We start from the raw sequence: 19,032 nt of genomic DNA, 5'->3' as shown, positions 1-19,032 counted from the left end.
GGAACCTTGGTGCATTCCGGAACCTTGGTGCATTCCGGAACTCTGAACATTCCGGAATTCCGAACATTCCGGAATTCCGAACATTCCGGAACCTTGGTGCATTCCGGAACTCTGAACATTCCGGAACTCTGAACATTCCGGAACTCTGAACATTCCGGAATTCCGAACATTCCGGAACCTTGGTGCATTCCGGAACTCTGAACATTCCGGAATTCCGAACATTCCGGAACCTTGGTGCATTCCGGAACCTTGGTGCATTCCGGAACTCTGAACATTCCGGAATTCCGAACATTCCGGAACCTTGGTGCATTCCGGAACTCTGAACATTCCAGAATTCCGAACATTCCGGAATTCCGAACATTCCGGAACCTTGGTGCATTCCGGAAACTTGGTGCATTCCGGAACTCTGAACATTCCGGAACTCTGAACATTCCGGAATTCTGAACATTCCGGAACCTTGGTGCATTCCGGAACTCTGAACATTCCGGAATTCCGAACATTCCGGAACCTTGGTGCATTCCGGAACTCTGAACATTCCGGAACTCTGAACATTCCGGAATTCTGAACATTCCGGAACCTTGGTGCATTCCGGAACTCTGAACATTCCGGAATTCCGAACATTCCGGAACCTTGGTGCATTCCGGAACTCTGAACATTCCGGAATTCCGAACATTCCGGAACCGTGGTGCATTCCGGAACCTTGGTGCATTCCAGAATTCCGAACATTCTGGAACCTTGGTGCATTCCGGAATTCCGAACATTCCGGAACCTTGGTGCATTCCGGAACCTTGGTGCATTCCGGAACTCTGAACATTCCGGAATTCCGAACATTCCGGAACCTTGGTGCATTCCGGAACTCTGAACATTCCGGAACTCTGAACATTCCGGAATTCCGAACATTCCGGAACCTTGGTGCATTCCGGAACCTTGGTGCATTCCGGAACTCTGAACATTCCGGAATTCCGAACATTCCGGAACCTTGGTGCATTCCGGAACCTTGGTGCATTCCGGAACTCTGAACATTCCGGAATTCCGAACATTCCGGAACCTTGGTGCATTCCGGAACCTTGGTACATTCCGGAACTCCGAACATTCCAGAATTCCGAACATTCCGGAATTCCGAACATTCCGGAACCTTGGTGCATTCCGGAATTCTGAACATTCCGGAACCTTGGTACATTCCGGAATTCCGAACATTCCGGAACCTTGGTGCATTCCGGAACTCTGAACATTCCGGAACGCTGAACATTCCGGAATTCCGAACATTCCGGAACCTTGGTGCATTCCGGAACTCTGAACATTCCGGAATTCCGAACATTCCGGAACCTTGGTGCATTCCGGAACCTTGGTGCATTCCGGAACTCTGAACATTCCGGAATTCCGAACATTCCGGAACCTTGGTGCATTCCGGAACCTTGGTACATTCCGGAACTCCGAACATTCCAGAATTCCGAACATTCCGGAATTCCGAACATTCCGGAACCTTGGTGCATTCCGGAACTCTGAACATTCCGGAATTCCGAACATTCCGGAACCTTGGTACATTCCGGAACTCCGAACATTCCAGAATTCCGAACATTCCGGAATTCCGAACATTCCGGAACCTTGGTGCATTCCGGAACTCTGAACATTCCGGAATTCCGAACATTCCGGAACCTTGGTGCATTCCGGAACCTTGGTGCATTCCGGAACTCTGAACATTCCGGAATTCCGAACATTCCGGAACCTTGGTGCATTCCGGAACCTTGGTGCATTCCGGAACTCTGAACATTCCGGAATTCCGAACATTCCGGAACCTTGGTGCATTCCGGAACCTTGGTACATTCCGGAACTCCGAACATTCCAGAATTCCGAACATTCCGGAATTCCGAACATTCCGGAACCTTGGTGCATTCCGGAACTCTGAACATTCCGGAATTCCGAACATTCCGGAACCTTGGTACATTCCGGAACTCCGAACATTCCAGAATTCCGAACATTCCGGAATTCCCAACATTCCGGAACCTTGGTACATTCCGGAATTCCGAACATTCCGGAACCTTGGTGCATTACGGAACTCGGAACATTCCAGAATTCTGAACATTCCAGAACCTTGGTGCATTCCGGAACTCTGAACATTCCGGAACTCTGAACATTCCGGAACCTTGGTGCATTCCGGAACTCTGAACATTCCGGAACTCTGAACATTCCGGAATTCCGAACATTCCGGAACCTTGGTGCATTCCGGAACTCCGAACATTCCAGAATTCCGAACATTCCGGAATTCCAAACATTCCAGAACCTTGGTGCATTCCGGAACCTTGGTGCATTCCGGAACTCTGAACATTCCGGAACTCTGAACATTCCGGAACCTTGGTGCATTCCGGAACTCTGAACATTCCGGAATTCCGAACATTCCGGAACCTTGGTGCATTCCGGAAACTTGGTGCATTCCGGAACTCTGAACATTCCGGAATTCCGAACATTCCGGAATTCTGAACATTCCAGAACCTTGGTGCATTCCGGAACCTTGGTGCATTCCAGAATTCTGAACATTCCGGAACCTTGGTACAGTCCGGAATTCCAAACATTCCGGAACCTTGGTGCATTCCGGAACTCTGAACATTCCGGAATTCCGAACATTCCGGAACCTTGGTGCATTCCGGAAACTTGGTGCATTCCGGAACTCTGAACATTCCGGAATTCCGAACATTCCGGAATTCTGAACATTCCAGAACCTTGGTGCATTCCGGAACCTTGGTGCATTCCAGAATTCTGAACATTCCGGAACCTTGGTACATTCCGGAATTCCAAACATTCCGGAACCTTGGTGCATTCCGGAACTCTGAACATTCCGGAATTCCGAACATTCCGGAATTCCGAACATTCCGGAATCTTGGTGCATTCCGGAACTCTGAACATTCCGGAATTCCGAACATTCCGGAATTCCGAACATTCCGGAACCTTTGTGCATTCCGGAACTCTGAACATTCCGGAATTCCGAACATTCCGGAATTCCGAACATTCCGGAATTCCGAACATTCCGGAACCTTGGTGCATTCCGGAACCTTGGTGCATTCCGGAAACTTGGTGCATTCCGGAACTCTGAACATTCCGGAATTCCGAACATTCCGGAACATTGGTGCATTCCGGAACTCTGAACATTCCGGAACTCTGAACATTCCGGAATTCCGGAACATTCCGGAATTCCGAACATTCCGGAACCCTGGTGCATTCCGGAAACTTGGTGCATTCCAGAATTCTGAACATTCCGGAATTCTGAACATTCCAGAACCTTGGTGCATTCCGGAACCTTGGTGCATTCCGGAACTCTGAACATTCCGGAACTCTGAACATTCCGGAACCTTGGTGCATTCCGGAACTCTGAACATTCCGGAATTCTGAACATTCCGGAATTCCGAACATTCCGGAACCTTGGTGCATTCCGGAACTCTGAACATTCCGGAACTCTGAACATTCCGGAATTCCGAACATTCCGGAACCTTGGTGCATTCCGGAACTCTGAACATTCCGGAATTCCGAACATTCCGGAACCTTGGTGCATTCCGGAACTCTGAACATTCCGGAATTCCGAACATTCCGGAACCTTGGTGCATTCCAGAATTCTGAACATTCCGGAATTCCGAACATTCCGGAACCTTGGTGCATTCCGGAACCTTGGTGCATTCCGGAACTCTGAACATTCCGGAATTCCGAACATTCCGGAATTCCGAACATTCCGGAACCTTGGTGCATTCCGGAACCTTGGTGCATTCCGGAACTCTGAACATTCCGGAATTCCGAACATTCCGGAACCTTGGTGCATTCCGGAACTCTGAACATTCCGGAATTCCGAACATTCCGGAATTCCGAACATTCCGGAACCTTGGTGCATTCCGGAACTCTGAACATTCCGGAATTCCGAACATTCCGGAACCTTGGTGCATTCCGGAACCTTGGTGCATTCCGGAACTCTGAACATTCCGGAATTCCGAACATTCCGGAACATTGGTGCATTCCGGAACTCTGAACATTCCGGAATTCCGAATGTTCAGAGTTCCGGAATGCACCAAGTTTCCGGAATGCACCAAGGTTCCGGAATGTTTGGAATTCCGGAATGTTCAGAGTTCCGGAATGCACCAAGGTTCCGGAATGTTCGGAAGGGGGTTCGGAATTCCGGAATGTTCAGAGTTCCGGAATGCACCAAGGTTCCGGAATGTTCGGAATTCCGGAATGTTCGGAATTCCAGAATGTTCAGAGTTCCGGAATGCACCAAGGTTCCGGAATGCACCAAGGTTCCGGAATGTTCGGAATTCCGGAATGTTCAGAGTTCCGGAATGTTCAGAGTTCCGGAATGTTCAGAGTTCCGGAATGCACCAAGGTTCCGGAATGTTCGGAATTCCGGAATGTTCGGAATTCCAGAATGTTCAGAGTTCCGGAATGCACCAAGGTTCCGGAATGCACCAAGGTTCCGGAATGTTCGGAATTCCGGAATGTTCAGAGTTCCGGAATGCACCAAGGTTCCGGAATGTTCGGAATTCCGGAATGTTCAGAGTTCCGGAATGCACCAAGGTTCCGGAATGTTCGGAATTCCGGAATGTTCAGAGTTCCGGAATGTTCAGAGTTCCGGAATGCACCAAGGTTCCGGAATGCACCAAGGTTCCGGAATGTTCGGACTTCCGGAATGTTCAGAGTTCCGGAATGTTCAGAGTTCCGGAATGCACCAAGGTTCCGGAATGTTCGGAATTCCGGAATGTTCGGAATTCCGGAATGTTCAGAGTTCCGGAATGCACCAAGGTTCCGGAATGTTCGGAATTCCGGAATGTTCGGAATTCCGGAATGTTCAGAGTTCCGGAATGCACCAAGGTTCCGGAATGCACCAAAGTTCCGGAATGCACCAAGGTTCCGGAATGTTCGGAATTCCGGAATGTTCAGAGTTCCGGAATGCACCAAAGTTCCGGAATGCACCAAGGTTCCGGAATGTTCGGAATTCCGGAATGTTCAGAGTTCCGGAATGCACCAAGGTTCCGGAATGCAGCAAGGTTCCGGAATGCACCAAGGTTCCAGAATGTTCGGAATTCCGGAATGTTCAGAGTTCCGGAATGCACCAAGGTTCCGGAATGTTCGGAATTCCGGAATGTTCAGAGTTCCGGAATGTTCAGAGTTCCGGAATGTTCAGAGTTCCGGAATGCACCAAGGTTCCGGAATGTTCGGAATTCCGGAATGTTCGGAATTCCAGAATGTTCAGAGTTCCGGAATGCACCAAGGTTCCGGAATGCACCAAGGTTCCAGAATGTTCGGAATTCCGGAATGTTCAGAGTTCCGGAATGCACCAAGGTTCCGGAATGTTCGGAATTCCGGAATGTTCAGAGTTCCGGAATGCACCAAGGTTCCGGAATGTTCAGAGTTCCGGAATGTTCAGAGTTCCGGAATGTTCAGAGTTCCGGAATGCACCAAGGTTCCGGAATGCACCAAGGTTCCGGAATGTTCAGAATTCCGGAATGTTCAGAGTTCCGGAATGTTCAGAGTTCCGGAATGCACCAAGGTTCCGGAATGCACCAAGGTTCCGGAAGGTTCGGAATTCCGGAATGTTCAGAGTTCCGGAATGCACCAAGGTTCCGGAATGCACCAAGGTTCCGGAAGGTTCGGAATTCCGGAATGTTCAGAGTTCCGGAATGCACCAAGGTTCCGGAATGCACCAAGGTTCCGGAATGTTCGGACTTCCGGAATGTTCGGAATTCCGGAATGTTCAGAGTTCCGGAATGCACCAAGGTTCCGGAATGTTCGGACTTCCGGAATGTTCGGAATTCCGGAATGTTCAGAGTTCCGGAATGCACCAAGGTTCCGGAATGTTCGGAATTCCGGAATGTTCGGAATTCCGGAATGTTCAGAGTTCCGGAATGCACCAAAGTTCCGGAATGCACCAAGGTTCCGGAATGTTCGGAATTCCGGAATGCACCAAGGTTCCGGAATGTTCGGAATTCCGGAATGTTCAGAGTTCCGGAATGCAGCAAGGTTCCGGAATGCACCAAGGTTCCGGAATGTTCGGAATTCCGGAATGTTCAGAGTTCCGGAATGCACCAAGGTTCCGGAATGCAGCAAGGTTCCGGAATGCACCAAGGTTCCGGAAGGTTCGGAATTCCGGAATGTTCAGAGTTCCGGAATGCACCAAGGTTCCGGAATGCACCAAGGTTCCGGAATGTTCGGAATTCCGGAATGCACCAAGGTTCCGGAATGTTCGGAATTCCGGAATGTTCAGAGTTCCGGAATGTTCAGAGTTCCGGAAAGCACCAAGGTTCCGGAATGTTCGGAATTCCGGAATGTTCGGAATTCCGGAATGTTCAGAGTTCCGGAATGCACCAAGGTTCCGGAATGTTCGGAATTCCGGAATGTTCGGAATTCCGGAATGTTCAGAGTTCCGGAATGCACCAAGGTTCCGGAATGCACCAAGGTTCCGGAATGTTCGGAATTCCGGAATGTTCAGAGTTCCGGAATGCACCAAAGTTCCGGAATGCACCAAGGTTCCGGAATGTTCGGAATTCCGGAATGCACCAAGGTTCCGGAATGTTCGGAATTCCGGAATGTTCAGAGTTCCGGAATGCAGCAAGGTTCCGGAATGCACCAAGGTTCCGGAATGTTCGGAATTCCGGAATGTTCAGAGTTCCGGAATGCACCAAGGTTCCGGAATGCAGCAAGGTTCCGGAATGCACCAAGGTTCCGGAATGTTCGGAATTCCGGAATGTTCAGAGTTCCGGAATGCACCAAGGTTCCGGAATGCACCAAGGTTCCGGAATGTTCGGAATTCCGGAATGTTCAGAGTTCCGGAATGCACCAAAGTTCCGGAATGCACCAAGGTTCCGGAATGCACCAAGGTTCTGGAATGTTCGGAATTCCGGAATGTTCGGAATTCCGGAATGTTCAGAGTTCCGGAATGCACCAAGGTTCCGGAATGCACCAAGGTTCCGGAATGTTCGGAATTCCGGAATGTTCAGAGTTCCGGAATGCACCAAAGTTCCGGAATGCACCAAGGTTCCGGAATGCACCAAGGTTCCGGAATGTTCGGAATTCCGGAATGTTCAGAGTTCCGGAATGCACCAAGGTTCCGGAATGCACCAAGGTTCCGGAATGTTCGGACTTCCGGAATGTTCAGAGTTCCGGAATGTTCAGAGTTCCGGAATGCACCAAGGTTCTGGAATGTTCGGAATTCCGGAATGTTCGGAATTCCGGAATGTTCAGAGTTCCGGAATGCACCAAGGTTCCGGAATGCAGCAAGGTTCCGGAATGCACCAAGGTTCCGGAATGTTCGGAATTCCGGAATGTTCAGAGTTCCGGAATGCACCAAGGTTCCGGAATGCACCAAGGTTCCGGAATGTTCGGAATTCCGGAATGTTCAGAGTTCCGGAATGCACCAAAGTTCCGGAATGCACCAAGGTTCCGGAATGCACCAAGGTTCTGGAATGTTCGGAATTCCGGAATGTTCAGAGTTCCGGAATGCACCAAGGTTCCGGAATGCACCAACGTTCCGGAATGTTCGGAATTCCAGAATGTTCAGAGTTCCGGAATGCACCAAGGTTCCGGAATGCACCAAGGTTCCGGAATGTTCGGAATTCCGGAATGTTCAGAGTTCCGGAATGCACCAAGGTTCCGGAATGTTCGGAATTCCGGAATGTTCAGAGTTCCGGAATGCACCAAGGTTTCGGAATGTTCAGAGTTCCGGAATGTTCAGAGTTCCGGAATGTTCAGAGTTCCGGAATGCACCAAGGTTCCGGAATGCACCAAGGTTCCGGAATGTTCAGAATTCCGGAATGTTCAGAGTTCCGGAATGTTCAGAGTTCCGGAATGCACCAAGGTTCCGGAAGGTTCGGAATTCCGGAATGTTCAGAGTTCCGGAATGCACCAAGGTTCCGGAATGCACCAAGGTTCCGGAATGTTCGGACTTCCGGAATGTTCAGAGTTCCGGAATGTTCAGAGTTCCGGAATGCACCAAGGTTCCGGAATGTTCGGAATTCCGGAATGTTCAGAGTTCCGGAATGCACCAAGGTTCCGGAATGTTCGGAATTCCGGAATGTTCGGAATTCCGGAATGTTCAGAGTTCCGGAATGCACCAAAGTTCCGGAATGCACCAAGGTTCCGGAATGTTCGGAATTCCGGAATGCACCAAGGTTCCGGAATGTTCGGAATTCCGGAATGTTCAGAGTTCCGGAATGCAGCAAGGTTCCGGAATGCACCAAGGTTCCGGAATGCAGCAAGGTTCCGGAATGCACCAAGGTTCCGGAAGGTTCGGAATTCCGGAATGTTCAGAGTTCCGGAATGCACCAAGGTTCCGGAATGTTCGGAATTCCGGAATGTTCAGAGTTCCGGAATGTTCAGAGTTCCGGAATGCACCAAGGTTCCGGAATGTTCGGAATTCCGGAATGTTCGGAATTCCGGAATGTTCAGAGTTCCGGAATGCACCAAGGTTCCGGAATGTTCGGAATTCCGGAATGTTCGGAATTCCGGAATGTTCAGAGTTCCGGAATGCACCAAGGTTCCGGAATGCACCAAGGTTCCGGAATGTTCGGAATTCCGGAATGTTCAGAGTTCCGGAATGCACCAAAGTTCCGGAATGCACCAAGGTTCCGGAATGTTCGGAATTCCGGAATGCACCAAGGTTCCGGAATGTTCGGAATTCCGGAATGTTCAGAGTTCCGGAATGCACCAAGGTTCCGGAATGCACCAAGGTTCCGGAATGTTCGGAATTCCGGAATGTTCAGAGTTCCGGAATGCACCAAAGTTCCGGAATGCACCAAGGTTCCGGAATGCACCAAGGTTCTGGAATGTTCGGAATTCCGGAATGTTCGGAATTCCGGAATGTTCAGAGTTCCGGAATGCACCAAGGTTCCGGAATGTTCGGAATTCCGGAATGTTCGGAATTCCGGAATGTTCAGAGTTCCGGAATGCACCAAGGTTCCGGAATGTTCGGAATTCCGGAATGTTCGGAATTCCGGAATGTTCAGAGTTCCGGAATGCACCAAGGTTCCGGAATGCACCAAGGTTCCGGAATGTTCGGAATTCCGGAATGTTCAGAGTTCCGGAATGCACCAAAGTTCCGGAATGCACCAAGGTTCCGGAATGTTCGGAATTCCGGAATGCACCAAGGTTCCGGAATGTTCGGAATTCCGGAATGTTCAGAGTTCCGGAATGCAGCAAGGTTCCGGAATGCACCAAGGTTCCGGAATGTTCGGAATTCCGGAATGTTCAGAGTTCCGGAATGCACCAAGGTTCCGGAATGTTCGGAATTCCGGAATGTTCGGAATTCCGGAATGTTCAGAGTTCCGGAATGCACCAAGGTTCCGGAATGCACCAAGGTTCCGGAATGTTCGGAATTCCGGAATGTTCAGAGTTCCGGAATGCACCAAAGTTCCGGAATGCACCAAGGTTCCGGAATGTTCGGAATTCCGGAATGCACCAAGGTTCCGGAATGTTCGGAATTCCGGAATGTTCAGAGTTCCGGAATGCACCAAGGTTCCGGAATGCACCAAGGTTCCGGAATGTTCGGAATTCCGGAATGCACCAAGGTTCCGGAATGTTCGGAATTCCGGAATGTTCAGAGTTCCGGAATGCACCAAAGTTCCGGAATGCACCAAGGTTCCGGAATGTTCGGAATTCCGGAATGCACCAAGGTTCCGGAATGTTCGGAATTCCGGAATGTTCAGAGTTCCGGAATGCACCAAGGTTCCGGAATGCACCAAGGTTCCGGAATGTTCGGAAATCCGGAATGTTCAGAGTTCCGGAATGCACCAAAGTTCCGGAATGCACCAAGGTTCCGGAATGCACCAAGGTTCTGGAATGTTCGGAATTCCGGAATGTTCGGAATTCCGGAATGTTCAGAGTTCCGGAATGCACCAAGGTTCCGGAATGTTCGGAATTCCGGAATGTTCGGAATTCCGGAATGTTCAGAGTTCCGGAATGCACCAAGGTTCCGGAATGTTCGGAATTCCGGAATGTTCGGAATTCCGGAATGTTCAGAGTTCCGGAATGCAGCAAGGTTCCGGAATGCACCAAGGTTCCGGAATGTTCGGAATTCCGGAATGTTCAGAGTTCCGGAATGCACCAAGGTTCCGGAATGCACCAAGGTTCCGGAATGTTCGGAATTCCGGAATGTTCAGAGTTCCGGAATGCACCAAAGTTCCGGAATGCACCAAGGTTCCGGAATGTTCGGAATTCCGGAATGTTCGGAATTCCGGAATGTTCAGAGTTCCGGAATGCACCAAGGTTCCGGAATGTTCGGAATTCCGGAATGTTCGGAATTCCGGAATGTTCAGAGTTCCGGAATGCACCAAGGTTCCGGAATGCACCAAGGTTCCGGAATGTTCGGAATTCCGGAATGTTCAGAGTTCCGGAATGCACCAAAGTTCCGGAATGCACCAAGGTTCCGGAATGCACCAAGGTTCCGGAATGTTCGGAATTCCGGAATGTTCAGAGTTCCGGAATGCACCAAGGTTCCGGAATGCACCAAGGTTCCGGAATGTTCGGACTTCCGGAATGTTCAGAGTTCCGGAATGTTCAGAGTTCCGGAATGCACCAAGGTTCCGGAATGTTCGGAATTCCGGAATGTTCGGAATTCCGGAATGTTCAGAGTTCCGGAATGCACCAAGGTTCCGGAATGTTCGGAATTCCGGAATGTTCAGAGTTCCGGAATGCACCAAGGTTCCGGAATGCACCAAGGTTCCGGAATGTTCGGAATTCCGGAATGTTCAGAGTTCCGGAATGCACCAAGGTTCCGGAATGTTCGGAATTCCGGAATGTTCAGAGTTCCGGAATGCACCAAGGTTCCGGAATGTTCGGAATTCCGGAATGTTCAGAGTTCCGGAATGTTCAGAGTTCCGGAATGCACCAAGGTTCCGGAATGCACCAAGGTTCCGGAATGTTCAGAGTTCCGGAATGTTCAGAGTTCCGGAATGCACCAAGGTTCCGGAATGTTCAGAGTTCCGGAATGTTCAGAGTTCCGGAATGTTCAGAGTTACGGAATGCACCAAGATTCCGGAATGTTCGGAATTCCGGAATGTTCGGAATTCCGGAATGTTCAGAGTTCCGGAATGCACCAAGGTTCCGGAATGTTCAGAGTTCCGGAATGTTCAGAGTTCCGGAATGCACCAAGGTTCCGGAATGTTCAGAGTTCCGGAATGTTCAGAGTTCCGGAATGTTCAGAGTTCCGGAATGCACCAAGATTCCGGAATGTTCGGAATTCCGGAATGTTCGGAATTCCGGAATGTTCAGAGTTCCGGAATGCACCAAGGTTCCGGAATGTTCGGAATTCCGGAATGTTCGGAATTCCGGAATGTTCAGAGTTCCAGAATGCACCAAGGTTCCGGAATGTTCGGAATTCCGGAATGTTCAGAGTTCCGGAATGTTCAGAGTTCCGGAATGTTCAGAGTTCCGGAATGCACCAAGGTTCCGGAATGCACCAAGGTTCCGGAATGTTCGGAATTCCGGAATGTTCAGAGTTCCGGAATGCACCAAGGTTCCGGAATGTTCGGAATTCCGGAATGTTCAGAGTTCCGGAATGCACCAAGGTTCCGGAATGTTCGGAATTCCGGAATGTTCGGAATTCCGGAATGTTCAGAGTTCCGGAATGCACCAAGGTTCCGGAATGTTCAGAGTTCCGGAATGCACCAAGGTTCCGGAATGCACCAAGGTTCCGGAATGTTCGGACTTCCGGAATGTTCAGAGTTCCGGAATGTTCAGAGTTCCGGAATGCACCAAGGTTCCGGAATGTTCGGAATTCCGGAATGTTCGGAATTCCGGAATGTTCAGAGTTCCGGAATGCACCAAGGTTCCGGAATGCACCAAGGTTCCGGAATGTTCGGAATTCCGGAATGTTCAGTGTTCCGGAATGCACCAAGGTTTCGGAATGCACCAAGGTTCCGGAATGTTCAGAGTTCCGGAATGCACCAAGGTTCCGGAATGTTCGGAATTCCGGAATGTTCAGTGTTCCGGAATGCACCAAGGTTCCGGAATGTTCGGAATTCCGGAATGTTCAGAGTTCCGGAATGCACCAAGGTTCCGGAATGTTCGGAATTCCGGAATGTTCAGAGTTCCGGAATGTTCAGAGTTCCGGAATGCACCAAGGTTCCGGAATGCACCAAGTTTCCGGAATGCACCAAGGTTCCGGAATGTTCGGAATTCCGGAATGTTCAGAGTTCCGGAATGCACCAAGGTTCCGGAATGCACCAAGGTTCCGGAATGTTCGGAATTCCGGAATGTTCAGTGTTCCGGAATGCACCAAGGTTCCGGAATGTTCGGAATTCCGGAATGCACCAAGGTTCCGGAATGTTCAGAGTTCCGGAATGTTCAGAGTTCCGGAATGCACCAAGGTTCCGGAATGCACCAAGGTTCCGGAAGGTTCGGAATTCCGGAATGTTCAGAGTTCCGGAATGCACCAAGGTTCCGGAATGCACCAAGGTTCCGGAATGTTCGGAATTCCGGAATGTTCAGAGTTCCGGAATGTTCAGAGTTCCGGAATGCACCAAGGTTCCGGAATGTTCGGAATTCCGGAATGTTCAGTGTTCCGGAATGCACCAAGGTTCCGGAATGTTCGGAATTCCGGAATGTTCAGAGTTCCGGAATGCACCAAGGTTCCGGAATGTTCGGAATTCCGGAATGTTCAGAGTTCCGGAATGTTCAGAGTTCCGGAATGCACCAAGGTTCCGGAATGCACCAAGGTTCCGGAATGCACCAAGGTTCCGGAATGTTCAGAGTTCCGGAATGCACCAAGTTTCCGGAATGTTCGGAATTCCGGAATGTTCAGAGTTACGGAATGCACCAAGGTTCCGGAATGCACCAAGGTTCCGGAATGTTCGGAATTCCGGAATGTTCAGAGTTCCGGAATGCACCAAGGTTCCGGAATGCACCAAGGTTCCGGAATGTTCGGAATTCCGGAATGTTCGGAATTCCAGAATGTTCAGAGTTCCGGAATGCACCAAGGTTCCGGAATGCACCAAGGTTCCGGAATGTTCGGAATTCCGGAATGTTCGGAATTCCGGAATGTTCAGAGTTCCAGAATGCACCAAGGTTCCGGAATGTTCGGAATTCCGGAATGTTCAGAGTTCCGGAATGCACCAAGGTTCCGGAATGTTCGGAATTCCGGAATGTTCGGAATTCCGGAATGTTCAGAGTTCCGGAATGCACCAAGGTTCCGGAATGTTCAGAGTTCCGGAATGCACCAAGGTTCCGGAATGCACCAAGGTTCCGGAATGTTCGGACTTCCGGAATGTTCAGAGTTCCGGAATGTTCAGAGTTCCGGAATGCACCAAGGTTCCGGAATGTTCGGAATTCCGGAATGTTCGGAATTCCGGAATGTTCAGAGTTCCGGAATGCACCAAGGTTCCGGAATGCACCAAGGTTCCGGAATGTTCGGAATTCCGGAATGTTCAGTGTTCCGGAATGCACCAAGGTTTCGGAATGCACCAAGGTTCCGGAATGTTCAGAGTTCCGGAATGCACCAAGGTTCCGGAATGTTCGGAATTCCGGAATGTTCAGTGTTCCGGAATGCACCAAGGTTCCGGAATGTTCGGAATTCCGGAATGTTCAGAGTTCCGGAATGCACCAAGGTTCCGGAATGTTCGGAATTCCGGAATGTTCAGAGTTCCGGAATGTTCAGAGTTCCGGAATGCACCAAGGTTCCGGAATGCACCAAGTTTCCGGAATGCACCAAGGTTCCGGAATGTTCGGAATTCCGGAATGTTCAGAGTTCCGGAATGCACCAAGGTTCCGGAATGCACCAAGGTTCCGGAATGTTCGGAATTCCGGAATGTTCAGTGTTCCGGAATGCACCAAGGTTCCGGAATGTTCGGAATTCCGGAATGCACCAAGGTTCCGGAATGTTCAGAGTTCCGGAATGTTCAGAGTTCCGGAATGCACCAAGGTTCCGGAATGCACCAAGGTTCCGGAAGGTTCGGAATTCCGGAATGTTCAGAGTTCCGGAATGCACCAAGGTTCCGGAATGCACCAAGGTTCCGGAATGTTCGGAATTCCGGAATGTTCAGAGTTCCGGAATGTTCAGAGTTCCGGAATGCACCAAGGTTCCGGAATGTTCGGAATTCCGGAATGTTCAGTGTTCCGGAATGCACCAAGGTTCCGGAATGTTCGGAATTCCGGAATGTTCAGAGTTCCGGAATGCACCAAGGTACCGGAATGTTCGGAATTCCGGAATGTTCAGAGTTCCGGAATGTTCAGAGTTCCGGAATGCACCAAGGTTCCGGAATGCACCAAGGTTCCGGAATGCACCAAGGTTCCGGAATGTTCAGAGTTCCGGAATGCACCAAGGTTCCGGAATGCACCAAGTTTCCGGAATGTTCGGAATTCCGGAATGTTCAGAGTTACGGAATGCACCAAGGTTCCGGAATGCACCAAGGTTCCGGAATGTTCGGAATTCCGGAATGTTCAGAGTTCCGGAATGCACCAAGGTTCCGGAATGCACCAAGGTTCCGGAATGTTCGGAATTCCGGAATGTTCAGAGTTCCGGAATGTTCAGAGTTCCGGAATGCACCAAGGTTCCGGAATGCACCAAGGTTCCGGAAGGTTCGGAATTCCGGAATGTTCAGAGTTCCGGAATGCACCAAGGTTCCGGAATGCACCAAGGTTCCGGAATGTTCGGACTTCCGGAATGTTCAGAGTTCCGGAATGTTCAGAGTTCCGGAATGCACCAAGGTTCCGGAATGTTCGGAATTCCGGAATGTTCGGAATTCCGGAATGTTCAGAGTTCCGGAATGCACCAAGGTTCCGGAATGCACCAAGGTTCCGGAATGTTCGGAATTCCGGAATGTTCAGTGTTCCGGAATGCACCAAGGTTTCGGAATGCACCAAGGTTCCGGAATGTTCGGAATTCCGGAATGTTCAGAGTTCCGGAATGTTCAGAGTTCCGGAATGCACCAAGGTTCCGGAATGTTCGGAATTCCGGAATGTTCAGTGTTCCGGAATGCACCAAGGTTCCGGAATGTTCGGAATTCCGGAATGTTCAGAGTTCCGGAATGCACCAAGGTTCCGGAATGTTCGGAATTCCGGAATGTTCAGAGTTCCGGAATGTTCAGAGTTCCGGAATGCACCAAGGTTCCGGAATGCACCAAGGTTCCGGAATGTTCGGAATTCCGGAATGTTCAGTGTTCCGGAATGCACCAAGGTTCCGGAATGTTCAGAGTTCCGGAATGCACCAAGGTTCCGGAATGCACCAAGTTTCCGGAATGCACCAAGGTTCCGGAATGTTCGGAATTCCGGAATGTTCAGAGTTCCGGAATGCACCAAGGTTCCGGAATGCACCAAGGTTCCGGAAGGTTCGGAATTCCGGAATGTTCAGAGTTCCGGAATGCACCAAGGTTCCGGAATGCACCAAGGTTCCGGAATGTTCGGAATTCCGGAATGTTCAGAGTTCCGGAATGTTCAGAGTTCCGGAATGCACCAAGGTTCCGGAATGTTCGGAATTCCGGAATGTTCAGTGTTCCGGAATGCACCAAGGTTCCGGAATGTTCGGAATTCCGGAATGTTCAGAGTTCCGGAATGCACCAAGGTTCCGGAATGTTCGGAATTCCGGAATGTTCAGAGTTCCGGAATGTTCAGAGTTCCGGAATGCACCAAGGTTCCGGAATGCACCAAGGTTCCGGAATGCACCAAGGTTCCGGAATGTTCAGAGTTCCGGAATGCACCAAGGTTCCGGAATGCACCAAGTTTCCGGAATGTTCGGAATTCCGGAATGTTCAGAGTTACGGAATGCACCAAGGTTCCGGAATGCACCAAGGTTCCGGAATGTTCGGAATTCCGGAATGTTCAGAGTTCCGGAATGTTCAGAGTTCCGGAATGCACCAAGGTTCCGGAATGCACCAATGTTCCGGAAGGTTCGGAATTCCGGAATGTTCAGAGTTCCGGAATGCACCAAGGTTCCGGAATGCACCAATGTTCCGGAAGGTTCGGAATTCCGGAGTGTTCAGAGTTCCGGAATGCACCAAGGTTCCGGAATGCACCAAGGTTCCGGAATGTTCGGAATTCCGGAATGTTCAGAGTTCCGGAATGCACCAAGGTTCCGGAATGCACCAAGGTTCCGGAATGTTCGGAATTCCGGAATGTTCAGAGTTCCGGAATGCACCAAGGTTCCGGAATGCACCAAGGTTCCGGAATGTTCGGAATTCCGGAGTGTTCAGAGTTCCGGAATGCACCAAGGTTGGGAATGTTCGGAATTCCGGAATGCACCAAGGTTCCGGAATGCGCAAAGGTTCCGGAATGTTCAGAGTTCCGGAATGCACCAAGGTTCCGGAATGTTCAGAGTTCCGGAATGTTCAGAGTTCCGGAATGTTCAGAGTTCCGGAATGCACCAAGGTTCCGGAATGCACCAAGGTTCCGGAATGTTCGGAATTCTGGAATGTTCAGAGTTCCGGAATGCACCAAGGTTCCGGAATGTTCGGAATTCCGGAATGTTCAGAGTTCCGGAATGCACCAAGGTTCCGGAATGTTCGGAATTCCGGAATGTTCAGAGTTCCGGAATGTTCAGAGTTCCGGAATGCACCAAGGTTCCGGAATGCACCAAGGTTCCGGAATGTTCGGACTTCCGGAATGTTCAGAGTTCCGGAATGCACCAAGGTTCCGGAATGTTCAGAGTTCCGGAATGCACCAAGGTTCCGGAATGTTCAGAGTTCCGGAATGTTCAGAGTTCCGGAATGCACCAAGGTTCCGGAATGTTCAGAGTTCCGGAATGTTCAGAGTTCCGGAATGTTCAGAGTTCCGGAATGCACCAAGATTCCGGAATGTTCGGAATTCCGGAATGTTCGGCATTCCGGAATGTTCAGAGTTCCGGAATGCACCAAGGTTCCGGAATGTTCGGAATTCCGGAATGTTCGGAATTCCAGAATGTTCAGAGTTCCGGAATGCACCAAGGTTCCGGAATGCACCAAGGTTCCGGAATGTTCGGAATTCCGGAATGTTCGGAATTCCGGAATGTTCAGAGTTCCGGAATGCACCAAGGTTCCGGAATGTTCGGAATTCCGGAATGTTCAGAGTTCCGGAATGTTCAGAGTTCCGGAATGTTCAGAGTTCCGGAATGCACCAAGGTTCCGGAATGCACCAAGGTTCCGGAATGTTCGGAATTCCGGAATGTTCAGAGTTCCGGAATGCACCAAGTTTCCTTAATGTTCGGAATTCCGGAATGTTCAGAGTTCCGGAATGCACCAAGGTTCCGGAATGTTCGGAATTCCGGAATGTTCAGAGTTCCGGAATGTTCAGAGTTCCGGAATGCACCAAGGTTCCGGAATGCACCAAGGTTCCGGAATGTTCGGAATTCCGGAATGTTCGGAATTCCGGAATGTTCAGAGTTCCGGAATGCACCAAGGTTCCAGAATGTTCGGAATTCCGGAATGTTCGGAATTCCGGAATGTTCAGAGTTCCGGAATGCACCAAGGTTCCGGAATGTTCGGAATTCCGGAATGTTCGGAATTCCGGAATGTTCAGAGTTCCGGAATGCACCAAGGTTCCGGAATGTTCGGAGTTCCGGAATGTTCAGAGTTCCGGAATGCACCAAGATTCCGGAATGTTCGGAATTCCGGAATGTTCGGAATTCCGGAATGTTCAGAGTTCCGGAATGTTCAGAGTTCCGGAATGCACCAAGGTTCCGGAATGTTCAGAGTTCCGGAATGTTCAGAGTTCCGGAATGTTCAGAGTTCCGGAATGCACCAAGATTCCGGAATGTTCGGAATTCCGGAATGTTCGGCATTCCGGAATGTTCAGAGTTCCGGAATGCACCAAGGTTCCGGAATGTTCGGAATTCCGGAATGTTCGGAATTCCAGAATGTTCAGAGTTCCGGAATGCACCAAGGTTCCGGAATGCACCAAGGTTCCGGAATGTTCGGAATTCCGGAATGTTCGGAATTCCGGAATGTTCAGAGTTCCGGAATGCACCAAGGTTCCGGAATGTTCGGAATTCCGGAATGTTCAGAGTTCCGGAATGTTCAGAGTTCCGGAATGTTCAGAGTTCCGGAATGCACCAAGGTTCCGGAATGCACCAAGGTTCCGGAATGTTCGGAATTCCGGAATGTTCAGAGTTCCGGAATGCACCAAGGTTCCGGAATGTTCGGAATTCCGGAATGTTCAGAGTTCCGGAATGTTCAGAGTTCCGGAATGCACCAAGGTTCCGGAATGTTCGGAATTCCGGAATGTTCAGAGTTCCGGAATGCACCAAGGTTCCGGAATGCACCAAGGTTCCGGAATGTTCGGAATTCCGGAATGTTCAGTGTTCCGGAATGCACCAAGGTTCCGGAATGTTCGGAATTCCGGAATGCACCAAGGTTCCGGAATGTTCAGAGTTCCGGAATGTTCAGAGTTCCGGAATGCACCAAGGTTCCGGAATGCACCAAGGTTCCGGAAGGTTCGGAATTCCGGAATGTTCAGAGTTCCGGAATGCACCAAGGTTCCGGAATGCACCAAGGTTCCGGAATGTTCAGAATTCCGGAATGTTCAGTGTTCCGGAATGCACCAAGGTTCCGGAATGTTCGGAATTCCGGAATGTTCAGAGTTCCGGAATGCACCAAGGTTCCGGAATGTTCGGAATTCCGGAATGTTGAGTGTTCCGGAATGTTCAGAGTTCCGGAATGCACCAAGGTTCCGGAATGCACCAAGTTTCCGGAATGTTCGGAATTCCGGAATGTTCAGAGTTACGGAATGCACCAAGGTTCCGGAATGCACCAAGGTTCCGGAATGTTCGGAATTCCGGAATGTTCAGAGTTCCGGAATGTTCAGAGTTCCGGAATGCACCAAGGTTCCGGAATGCACCAATGTTCCGGAAGGTTCGGAATTCCGGAATGTTCAGAGTTCCGGAATGCACCAAGGTTCCGGAATGCACCAAGGTTCCGGAATGTTCGGAATTCCGGAATGTTCAGAGTTCCGGAATGCACCAAGGTTCCGGAATGTTCAGAGTTCCGGAATGCACCAAGGTTCCGGAATGCACCAAGGTTCCGGAAGGTTCGGAATTCCGGAATGTTCAGAGTTCCGGAATGTTCAGAGTTCCGGAATGCACCAAGGTTCCGGAATGCACCA

This window comes from Maylandia zebra, linkage group LG23, assembly GCF_041146795.1.
Source record: "Maylandia zebra isolate NMK-2024a linkage group LG23, Mzebra_GT3a, whole genome shotgun sequence".
Lineage (NCBI taxonomy): Eukaryota > Metazoa > Chordata > Actinopteri > Cichliformes > Cichlidae > Maylandia > Maylandia zebra.
This window is presented reverse-complemented; position numbering follows the sequence as displayed.